The sequence below is a fragment of the Nicotiana tabacum genome, chromosome 1 (assembly GCF_000715075.1).
Source record: "Nicotiana tabacum cultivar K326 chromosome 1, ASM71507v2, whole genome shotgun sequence".
In the NCBI taxonomy this organism is placed as follows: Eukaryota; Viridiplantae; Streptophyta; class Magnoliopsida; order Solanales; family Solanaceae; genus Nicotiana; species Nicotiana tabacum.
The window spans coordinates 180,128,213-180,140,286 of NC_134080.1; positions in this window are offsets into that span (position 1 = coordinate 180,128,213).

The window sequence follows — 12,074 nt, forward strand, 5'->3', positions numbered from 1 at the left end:
TACATTGAGTGGAACTTCAAATTATGAGAGACAACAGTGTACCTGGAAGTTGAAGTATAAACCAAAAAAAATGAGGGGGTCAGTCAAACAGCAACAGCAGCAGCAACTGACCAATCCAGCAGGGTTCAACAACGACAATAGGAGAATTTTCATAAAACAAATGACACCAGAGAATCCAAGAATCAACCCAGCAATCAATAAACCCAAGCAAATAACCAATCAACTCAGTCGAACAAACCAGATTCAACTTGAAATCATATTCTTGGACCTTTCAAGCTTCAGTTACTGAACAATACCAAGAAAACTTAAGCTATTTTAATCCTAGATGAACTAGAATCAGAAAACTTCCTCAATGGAACAATAATATTTTTTTTAGAATTTCTTGTCTGTTTCTCTTCCTCTATCTTTTACTCTCTCTTTTCAGATTGCTTTTTCAATCCCCCTTAACTCTGTCCTAAGTCCCTCCACTTATACCCAAACACTGACCTTGCCAGCTCTCAAGAGCACTCAGGCAGAATTAAGAAACTAATTCTGCCCATGATCTTCTTTAGAACTCCACTAGAGTATGTCTTTTCCCCATTATCCCTTGTCTTTTCCTTATTTAATGTTCAAGCAGGTATGGGCAACATATTTTAATCAATCCCTTTTAAGCCTCCCCATACCATTATGTTTTGTTCCCCATTAGCACTAAACAAATGCATTATTTTAATGTTACATTAGCACTTACTGGACAGAACACTTAAACCAACCATTTTTAAACTTTTAAGTCCCAAATTATCCCCTGAAACTACTGTGATTTACTATCCTAGTCAAATCCCATGTACCTCATCAGCTATAACCAATTTCCTTAATCAAAATCAAACAGCAACTCAAACTACACAGATTAGATCAAATAGCAAACTGATATTAAACTGCTAAGATGCACATGTATATGGGAATAACTGACTACATTCACAATTCTAAACCAAACCTAGAAAAAATGAATGAAACATTGTAATATCACGAATTCATATGCAACAAACTGATTAGCAACGGAGAGGAAAGAATCAAACATAACATAATAAGACAATTTGAACCAACAGTAATATCAAACGATCACAGTTTTATACAATCACTTACTGAACTTGCCTAACTCGAAATACTCAACAATGTAAAGAAGAAACTAATCCAGAGTGAAACCAAACAGACAGGGGTTCGAGCGATTTCAACTAAATCCAATTAACTATAAAATCCAATTAATACAGTGATGAAAATTTGGTCCAGAAAAAGGTCCGAAAGAGGGGGGAAGAAGTAATTGACCAACATAGCAATGAAACCTAATTAGGCAAACAACAAACAACAATCAAAAAAGAAAAAGGAAAAGAGGAGAAATACCTCAAAATCAGAAACCAAATGAACTCCGTTCTCATTGACCTTCGTAATTCCGACTTGAACTTCTGAGGCCAAAAATGGACCTTAATCGAGTGTTCTTGACTGAGAACACTCGACTAAGGTCGATTAACAACCTCAAAACTCTCCTAATTTTGGACAGGTTGCAGTCTTGGTCTTTTTAGGGTTTGTTAGTCGATTTAAGATTCGACTAGTTCTAATGGGATTCGAACAAAAGTAGGGGTGATTTGGGAACAAGGGAGGTCAGGTGGCTTAGTGGTGTAAGTTTGGGGTTAATCGGAGAAGGTGAGGTTTTTTGGACGATCTTCGATTGAAGATTCGAAGAGTTCCGTTGAGATTCGAAGTAAACGGAACATGGATTCGTGGAGAGGGTGGATAGAAGGTTCAGGGGTGTTATTTGGGTGGTCGGCGGCGTTGTTGCCACCGGGTTTCAGGTGAAGGGGCATGAGGGCGGCTAGGGTTTCAGGGGGTCGTTTGGTCTCTGGTTCTTGGAGACGAAGGGGAGGGGTTTGGCTTGGGGGGCTGGGTAAGGGATTAGATTTATATACCAGAGGGGGAAACGAATCCTGGCCGTTTGATCTGATGAGATCAACGGCCTGGATTGATCATTTAAGTGGAACGACGCCGTTTAGGCACTCCTGAGACCGTATCCATCTCCGGTAAACGGGTCGGGTTGGGGAATGGGTAAGGGAGAGATGATCTCGATCATTGGATTGATTTAACCCAACGAAACTGATTGAAAGTGACATAAATGACGTCGTTTGGGACGTTTGAGTGGGCTGATCAGTTGGACCTGGTTAGACACAAAATTTGGGCTGGATTTGGTCAAAATTAATATGGCCCAGTCCGATTTCTCTTCTATTTTTCATTATTGTTTTCTTTTCTTTTTAAACTAATCTTCAAAATTAAAAACCTAAAAATCCTAATTTAAATTGTAAAACCAAAATTAACTTAAAATGCTAATTAACTCCTAAAAACAAATATCACACAAAATTGAATAAAAGAAAATCACGCGATTTTGACATTAAATATTAAAACGCGAAGTACATTATTTTTTGTGAATTTTTCATTTTTGTAGAACACACTTAACTACTCCTAATTACAGAATTAAATCCTAAATGTCAATGCAACCTATTTTTGTATTTTTCTTTAATTAAAACAAAGATGAACATGCACAGACAACACGAATAATTAACAAAATGCCGCGAAGATTTTCCAAATTGCGTACAAAGAAAAACTATTTTTTTTGATTTCTTTTGGAGTAGTTCCCGTGAGGCAAAAATCACGTACTCACAGCTGCCCCTCTTTGTCCGAAAATACGAAAAGTTTTCGGACAAAGATAAAGTGAGCGGATACGAGCGATTTTTGCCTGTTTGAACACTCCGTGTGAAGCATTTTCTTGAAAGATTTGGCCGAACCTCTGCTTCGAAGGTTTTCCTACATATCCCTGGCTAAAAGGGAATCAGGTCAATGTAGTTTAGAAAGTTTTGGTAGCTGGGACTGCCAGGGAGCTGTGGTTTTACTGTTACTATTGTTTCTGCTGCTGTCGCTACTTACTGACCTCCTTATTACACCATGCTAAAAGAAAACAAGAAGCTAGACTAAACTATAGTCTATGAATTACAAAATCTTATCTAGATCTTCAGTCTTGCTCTTGTGTCTCTTGTTGCTTTGATGTCTTGCTGACTGGTGTTTCCTCTGACGTTTCTTTCTTTCTGTCTTGACTCGTAGTATTCTCTTGATTGTCGAATTTGAACTGCTTATTTCCTTCTTGTGAGCTTCGAATTATTTTTCCTTCGAAGCTGCGTTCTTCTGACTAGTGTTGCCTTCCTTCCGACTTCTGAACTTTAATTTATGCTGGGGATCTTTGTTGCAACCCTCCGCTCTCCGGGCGGGCTCCTGACTTCTGCTATGACTTAACAAGATAATACCTTCAATCTCCATGCGGGCTCCTGACTTCAATAAACCTTAAAATATAACACCTTTATTCTCCAGGCGGACTCCTGACTTCAACAACTTCTTAAAAATATAACACCTCCATTCTCCAGGCGGGCTCCTGACTTTAACTACTTCTTAAAAATATAACACCTCTATTCTCCAGGTGGGCTCCTGACTTCAACAGCAACTTAAAAATATGACACCTCCATTCTCCAGGCGGGCTCCTGACTTCGACTACAACTTGAAAATATAACACTTCCATTCTCCAGGCGGGCTCCTGACTTCGACTACTCCTTAAAAATATAACACCTCCATTCTCCAGGTGGGCTCCTGACTTCAACTACTTCTTAAAATATAACACCTCCATTCTCCAGGCGGGCTCCTGACTTCGACTATTTCTTAAAACATAACACCTCCATTCTCCAGGCGGGCTCCTGACTTCAACAACTTCTTAAAAATATAACACCTCCATTCTCCAGGCGGGCTCCTGCCTTCAATGACTTCTAAAAAATGCGTTTTATTGTTGTTGCTCCTTCCTGCCTCCTGAACCATTTTCCTTCTAACTTGAAATTATCTTCTTTCAGAACTGCTTCCCTCAAAACTGGTGTTTCATTCCTCTGAAAACTGTTGGGGATAACACCGGTGTTTTATTCAAAAATATCACCTCCATTCTCCAGGCGGGCTCCTGACTTCAACTACTCTTTAAAAATATAACACCTTCATTCTCCAGGCGGGCTCCTGACTTCAACTACTTCTTAAAATATAACACCTTCATTCTCTAGGCGGGCACCTGACTTCAACTACAACTTTAAAAATGCGCTCTATTGTCGTTGTTCCTTCCCGCCTCATGAACCATTTTCCTTCTAACTTGAATTATCTTCTTTCAAAACTGTTTCCCTCAAAACTGGTGTTTCATTCCTCTGAAAGCTGCTGGGGAACACCGGTGTTTCATTCAAAAGTATGTTATTTTCCTCCTTCAAAGACTACTTCCCTTAAAACTAGTGTTTTCCTTCCTCTGGAACTACTTCCCTTAAGACTTGTGTTATCTTCCTCCCGAAATTGCTTTCTTTAAAACTTGTTTTGCCTTCTTCCGAAAACTGCTGGGGATACCACTTTTCTCCAAACTCGTGTTATCTTCCATCTTCCCCAAGTGGGTACCTGACTTCCAGAAAATTTTCTGCCCTAGTTCGACAATCTTTCTTGTGGCATGTCTTTCTGTCATCAATAACGTTTCCTGTCCCTTCTTAAAATCAAAGAGAGTTTGTTAGTTTAAAACGTGGGGATGCTCCTGCTGGGGACGGTTTTCCCTTTCGCTCTTTTCCATGCTCTGCGTTGTTCGACTATCTTGAAACTTGGCTGTTAACTTCCGACCTTTTTGATGATTCTGTATTCACCAACCTCTCAACCATTGTTTTCCACCTTTTCTCCATACTGTCCCGAAAACTTAGACCAATCCATCATTTGGTCTTACAATGACGTCTTTCTCGTCCCATCACATTATCCTTGCATGTCTTATCCCCATTTACCTTGCACCATGTTGGCAACTGGTAGTTAGCTCTTAAAATCCTTCTTAAAAACAAACTACTGTTGATCAAAAAGAAATGGAAAATGATGACTTCGAAAGATAGAACAAGAAAAATCTTTCTGAACAATTGTTTGAAGAGAAAATAACTTATCTGAATGGTATAACCGATCCCAATGGTCATGTCGTGCATTTTTGGATTAATCAACCCAGTCTATTTACATCAATCAATCTTTCTGATATCCCTACTTTGCTTTTTAAAGGTCCCGCAACCCATCTTCTTTTGCCGAAACAACATCTTTATTCTACTTGATGTCTCGATGGATCCTTTCCATCAAGCTTATCTCGTTTGCCCCCTTTTAATTCATTGTCACCTTATAGTGCCCTTCGAGGGGTTTTCACTAATAAGAGACTCTCGTTTCTCTCAACTCCCGTTGCCTTATGGTGCCTGTGAAGGTTTTCACCGATAAGACTCTCTCATTTTATTTCTCTCAACTTTCGTCGCCTTATGGTGCCTGTGAAGGTTTTCACCAATAAGACTCTCTCATTTTCATTAATTTCCCTGCCTGGACCAGAGTATTACCCTGATATGAATCACTTCTATTTGCTCGACTTGTCATCTCTCAAAAAACTAACCAGAAGGTCTTTCTTTGGACCGTTATGTGGGCTTTTGGATGGATTAGAAAGAAAGGGTATCAAAGGCTCAAAATAATTTGACATGGGTTTAAAATTACAACTTTTGGAATCACATTTCTTATTACAAATACAACCTCTGCCCCAGTTTCTTGCTCGGGGATCTTCCGACTTTTATTTTACTATGACCGAGCCGTAAAGCTGCCTACGTACCCTTAACAGGGATCAGGTCAAACGTAGTTCACACCTGAATTTTCCTTGTTGTTATATTTTTCACCTCTTTTCTTTTCTCTTTTTCTTTTATTTCTTTTTCTCTCTTTTTCGTTATTGATTCCAAAAGAGGGGTATGAAAGAAATAAATAAGGTTCAATAAAGTGTTTAGATAGTAGAACAAATTGCCTTCGTCATTTCAATCTTCGAAATAATGCCAAATACAAACAATCAACAATTATACCAAAGAAATCATACATAATATCTTTTTACTGCATCAGAATTGATAGCCATGTCTATGCATTTTCCTTCGATATTTGTTAAGCATAAAGCCCCATTGGACAATACTCTAGTTACAATGAATGGCCCGTGCCAATTCGGGGAAAACTTGCCTTTTGCCTCAGCCTGATGTGGAAGGATGCGTTTCAGCACTTGCTGACCCACTTCAAATTTCCGGGGACGCACCTTTTTGTTGTATGCTCTTGTTATTCTCTTTTGATATAAATAGCCATGACACACAGTTGCCAATCTTTTTTCATCAATCAAGTTCAACTGCTCCAGATGGGTTTTGACCCACTCATCATCATCAATCTCAACCTCAGCGACAATCCAAAGGGATGAGATTTCAACTTCCGCAGGTATTACGGCTTCAGTTCCATATACCAACAAATAAGGAGTTTCCCCTACTGAAGTACGGAGAGTAGTGCGATAACCCAGCAATGCAAATAGTAATTTTTCATGCCACTGCCTAGAACCTTCTACCATTTTCCGAAGTATCTTCTTTATGTTTTTGTTGGGTTCCTCAACTGCTCCATTCGCCTTGGGACAATATGGGGTAGAATTGCGGTGTGTAATCTTAAACTGTTAACATACCTCTTTCATCAAATTGCTGTTAAGATTAGCACCGTTATATGTGATGATCACCTTCGGGATTTCAAATCGACAAATGATATTTGAGTGAACAAAATCGACCACTGCTTTCTTGGTCACAGACTTGAAAGTTTTGGCCTCAACCCATTTGGTGAAATAATCAATGGCTACCAGAATGAACCTATGCTCGTTGGATGCTGCTGGCTCAATTGGTCCAATAATATCCATGCCCCAAGCGACGAAGAGCCATGGCGCTGACATTGTGTGTAATTCTGATGGCGAAAAATGAATCAAATATCCGTGTATATGGCACTGATGACATTTGTGCACAAAACTAATACAATCTCGCTCCATGGTGAGCCAATAATAACCTGCTCGGAGAATTTTCTTTGCCAACACATATCCGCTCATATGTGGTCCGCAGACTCCTGAATGTACTTCGGACATGACAGACGTAGCTTGTCTAGCATCTATGCATCTTAACAATCCCAGGTCTGGTGTTCTTTTATACAAAACTCCTCCACTCAAGAAAAATCCGCTTGCCAACCGTCGAATTGTTCTCTTTTGATCCTAGTGGCTTGCACTGGGTATATTCCCATTCTGATGTATTCCTTGATATCATGGAACCATGGTTTGCCATCCAATTCTTCTTCAATCATGTTGCAGTAAGCATGCTGATCTCGTACTTGAATGTGCAAAGGATCGACATAGGCTTTGTCCGGATGGTGCAGCATTGACGCTAGGGTAGCCAAAGCATCGACGACCTCATTATGGACCCTTGGAATATGCCTGAACTCCACTGATCTAAACCGTTGACAAAGATCATGCAAGCATTGTCAGTATGGTATGAGCTTCAGATCTCGAGTTTTCCATTCTCCTTGAATTTGGTGCACCAGAAGATTCGAGTCTCCTAAAACTAGAATTTCCCGGACATTCATGTCTGCAGCTAGCCTCAAACCTAAAATGCATGTCTTGTATTCGGCCATATTGTTGGTGCAATAAAACCGAAGCTGAGCCGTAACAGGATAGTGATGCCCTGTTTCAAAAATAAGCACAGCTCCTATTCCGACTCCTTTCATGTTAGCAGCCCCATTAAAGAAAAGTTTCCAACCTGGTTTTTCGGCCTGTTCTAGTTCATCAATACGCATCACCTCTTCATCAGGAAAACAAGTCCTCAGTGGCTCATATTCTTCATCAACCGGGTTCTCGGCCAAATGATCGGCCAATGCTTGAGCTTTCATCGCAGTCCGAGTTACATAGATTATGTCAAACTCTGTGAGCAAAATCTGCCATTTTGCAAGTCTTCCTGTCGGCATAGACTTTTGAAAGATATACTTCAACGGATCCAAACGCGAAATGAGGTAGGTAGTGTAGAATGACAAATAATGTTTCAATTTCTGTGCCACCCAAGTTAGGGTGCAACATGTCCTTTCCAGGTGAGTGTACTTAACCTCATAAGCTGTGAACTTTTTGCTAAGATAATATATGGCTTGTTCTTTCCTGCCGGTGATGTCATGCTGCCCCACTACACAACCAAATGAATTTTCCAAGACTGCCAAGTAGAGAATCAAAGGTCTCCCTAGTTCTGGTGGAACTAGCATAGGTGGGTTTGTCAAGTAACCTTTTATCTTATCAAACGCTTCTTGACACTCATCAGTCCACTTGATCGCAGCGTCCTTCCTCAACAACTTGAAAATAGGCTCACAAGTTGTCGTGAGCTGAGCAATAAACCTGCTGATGTAGTTCAGCCTTCCTAACAGACTCATCACTTCAGTCTTGTTCCTCAGAGGGGCAAATCTTGTATGTCTTTGATCTTTGATGGGTCCAACTCGATGCCTCGCCAACTGACTATGAATCCTAACAACTTTCCGGATGGAACACCAAATGCACACTTGGCGGGGTTAAGATTGAGGTTGTACCTGCGAAGCCTCTGGAAGAATTTCCTCAAATCCTCGACGTGGTCAGCCTGATGCTTTGATTTTATGATCACATCATCTATGTATACCTCAATCTCCTTGTGTATCATATCATGAAATACAGTAGTCATCGCCCTCATATAAGTTGCCCCAGCATTCTTCAAACCAAATGGCATTACCCGGTAGCAATAAGTTCCCCATGGTATGATGAACGCCGTCTTTTCTGCATCATCTTCATCCATTAGAATGTGATGATACCCGGCATAGCAATCCACAAAAGATCCAATCTCGCGCTTGGCACAATTATCGATCAAAATGTGGATATTGGGTAGTGGGAAGTTATCCTTCGAACTTGCTTTGTTGAGATTGTGGTAATCGACGCATACTCTGATCTTGCCATCCTTCTCCGGTACGGGCATGACATTAGCCAACCAAACAGGATATCGGGTGACCCGAATAACCTTTGCGTCCAACTGCTTGGTAACTTCTTCTTTAATTTTCACACTCATATCAGTTTTGAATTTGCTCAGCTTTTGCTTGACGAGGGGGAATGCCGGATCAGTGGGCAATCTGTGGGCCACTAAATTAGTGCTTAAACCCGGCATGTCGTCATATGACCACGCAAAAACATCTTTGTACTCGATGAGTGCTTTGATTAACTCCTCCCGGATTTTTGGCTCGAGGTGGACACTTATTTTAGTCTCTCGGACATTGTCTGTGTCCCCTAAATTGACGGCTTCTGTGTCATTCAAATTGGGTTTGGGTTTTTCTTCCAAGTGAATTAACTCCTTACTAATCTCTTCGAAGGCTTCATCATCATATTCTAATTCGTAACCACAATCTATTTCTTGAACTAACATTTCAGAATCAGATTGATTTTTAAGACTGGGCTGAGAATTCCTTATGCACGCCATGTCATTAGAACCAGCGAAAAAAGAACTGTATAGAAAAGAAAACAAAACAAAAGGAAAACCATCAGGAATGATGAAGACAGGGAAATTGTATTTCATTGATTGATAAAAGATAACAAGGTTTGCACACTTAACATACTGAAGAAATGAAATATGGATTACAACCCTGGAATAATCCGTACAAACTTAAAGGAAAATCAAAGCAAACTACCAAGACTCCTTCCGAGTAGGGAGAAGAGTAGCCTTCCAATTATTAAGCTTTGTTTTTGGCCCGACAAATTGCACTTCCGCGTCGCTAGAACCCTCTCCAATTTCCACCATATTCACACTGTCGAACAATTGCTCCAATCTTTCAATCAACTCCTTGTCAGGATTAATCGCGGAACTGGGAATTGTTGTCACTGGGAGACTCCTTGTACCGGACTTGACAAATGATCTGGAAAGACGTGGGGCCGGCTTTGGAAGGACCCATGTCCTCTGTTTCAATTTCCTGGCTCTTTTTATGTCTGCGGCTGTGGGCTTGAATCCCAGACCAAATGTTCCCAAGTTTTCAGGAAGTGACACGGGCTGTATGATGCCTTGCAACACTGATCCCAAACCCTTTCCTGGTACAAAACCATTCTTCAACATTTCATACGCTACCATGACTGATGCGGTGTTTATCTTCGGATTCGGTATACATTTCCCTTCTAGAACTTTCTCGACCGACATTGCGTCCGAAACCTAGTAGACCTATGGTCCCTTGTCATCTTCCACTTCAATGAATGGCACAATGGTGTTGTTGTGAACGCACAAATTATCTTCGTCGTGCACCACTATTTCCTGTCTGTCCCATTCAAACTTGACCATCTGATGGTGTGTTGATGGCACTGCTTTAGCGGCGTGAATCCACGGTCGCCCTAACAGTAAATTGTAGGAAACAGCGATATCCAGCACTTGGAATTCCATTGTGAATTCTACTGGACCTATGGTCAGCTCCAACATTATGTCCCCGACTGAGTCTTTGCCTCCGCCGTCAAATCCCCGCACACAGATACTGTTCTTATGGATCCTCTCCTCTTCTACTTTCAGATTGCTTAGAGTGGAGAGAGGACAAATGTTTGCACTTGAACCATTGTCAACCAATACCCGGGTAACCACAGCGTCCTTGCATTTCACTGTCAGGTAAAGGGATTTATTATGCTCAGTACCCTCTACCGGTAATTCGTCATCGGAAAAAGTGACTCTGTTTACTTTGAAAATCTTGTTGGCTATCTTTTCCAGATGGTTTACTGAGATCTTGTCGGGAACATGGGCCTCATTCAAGATTTTCATCAGTGACTGACGGTGCTCATCTGAATGGATTAGCAACGAGAGTAATGAGATCTGAGTGGGCGTTTTCCTCAACTGTTCTACAACAGAATAGTCATGCACTTTCATTTTCCTTAAAAATTCCTCTGCCTCTTCTTTAGTTACAGCTTTATTTACCGACGTTGAATTATCTTTAGCTCTTCTTAATTCCTCGGGAGTAAAACACCTTCCTGAGCGAGTTAAACCTTGCGCTTCACAAACTTCTTCTTTGACTTCTTTCCCCTTGTAAATCACCGTCACCCGTTCATAATTCCAAGGAACAGCCTTGATGTTGATTACTGGAAGCTGAGTTACTGGTTTTATAATAACAGGCTCTGCGCGAGCACCCTTCACGACCACAACAGGTTTACTTACAACCCCTGGCACTACCACTTTAGCTTTCTCTGGTTTCACTGCAACAATGCTTGACGACCCTCTCTCGGCTACCACAGTTGTATTATCATCTACCCCTCTCAACTGGGCCACTGATTTCCCACTGGTTACTTTTTCCTTTGAGCTGGTTTCGTTGGAATGGATCATCATTACCATCTGTGAAGGATTCCTGGGCTCCCCCTCTTTGTGTATCAACTCAATCATGTGTGTCTCATGGTGAGTTGGTAGTGGGTTCTGATTGATATTTGGTGCTTCTGGGGCTTGAACCTCGATCCGATGAGTATCGATAAGCTCTTGCACAACTGTTTTTAATTTCCAACACTTCTCTATATCATGCCCAGGGACCCCTGAACAGTACTCACAGCTCACCGAGTGGTCAAGATTTCTAGGGGGAGGATTTGGCATTTTGGGCTCAATTGGATTCAACATGCCCAATTGCCTCAATCTGTGGAAAAGACTGGTATATGATTCCCCCAGTGGAGTGAAAGTCTTTTGCTTCTGTGACCTCTCATTCTTGAGGGCTTGGTTTGGTCGGAAACCTATCCCGGGGGAATTTTTGTAGGCCCTTGGGGGTGGATATGTGTTTTGTGGAGCTGGGTATGGATTTTGTGGAGCCGGCGTACGCCACTGTGCGTGTGCTGGGGTATGGGTATAGGCTTGTGCATGATGGACGAAAAAATGGGGATCTGGAGGTGAGTAGTAGTGCCGTGGAGGGCTATATGAAGTGTGGGGGTAATTTTGGTGGTAGGGTCGTGATTGGCTATAGTAGGGTGACGGGCCTCTAGATCCGAACCAGGCTCCGGACTCAAAAGTCGTGACATCTTCTTTCTTCTTTTTCCCAAGCACACCCCCAGTGCCGCTTTGAATGGCATGGGTGGTTGCCTTGATCGCTGAATAACTAATGATCTTGTTGGACTTAAGCCCCTCCTCGACCATGTCTCCCATTTTTACAACCTCATTAAA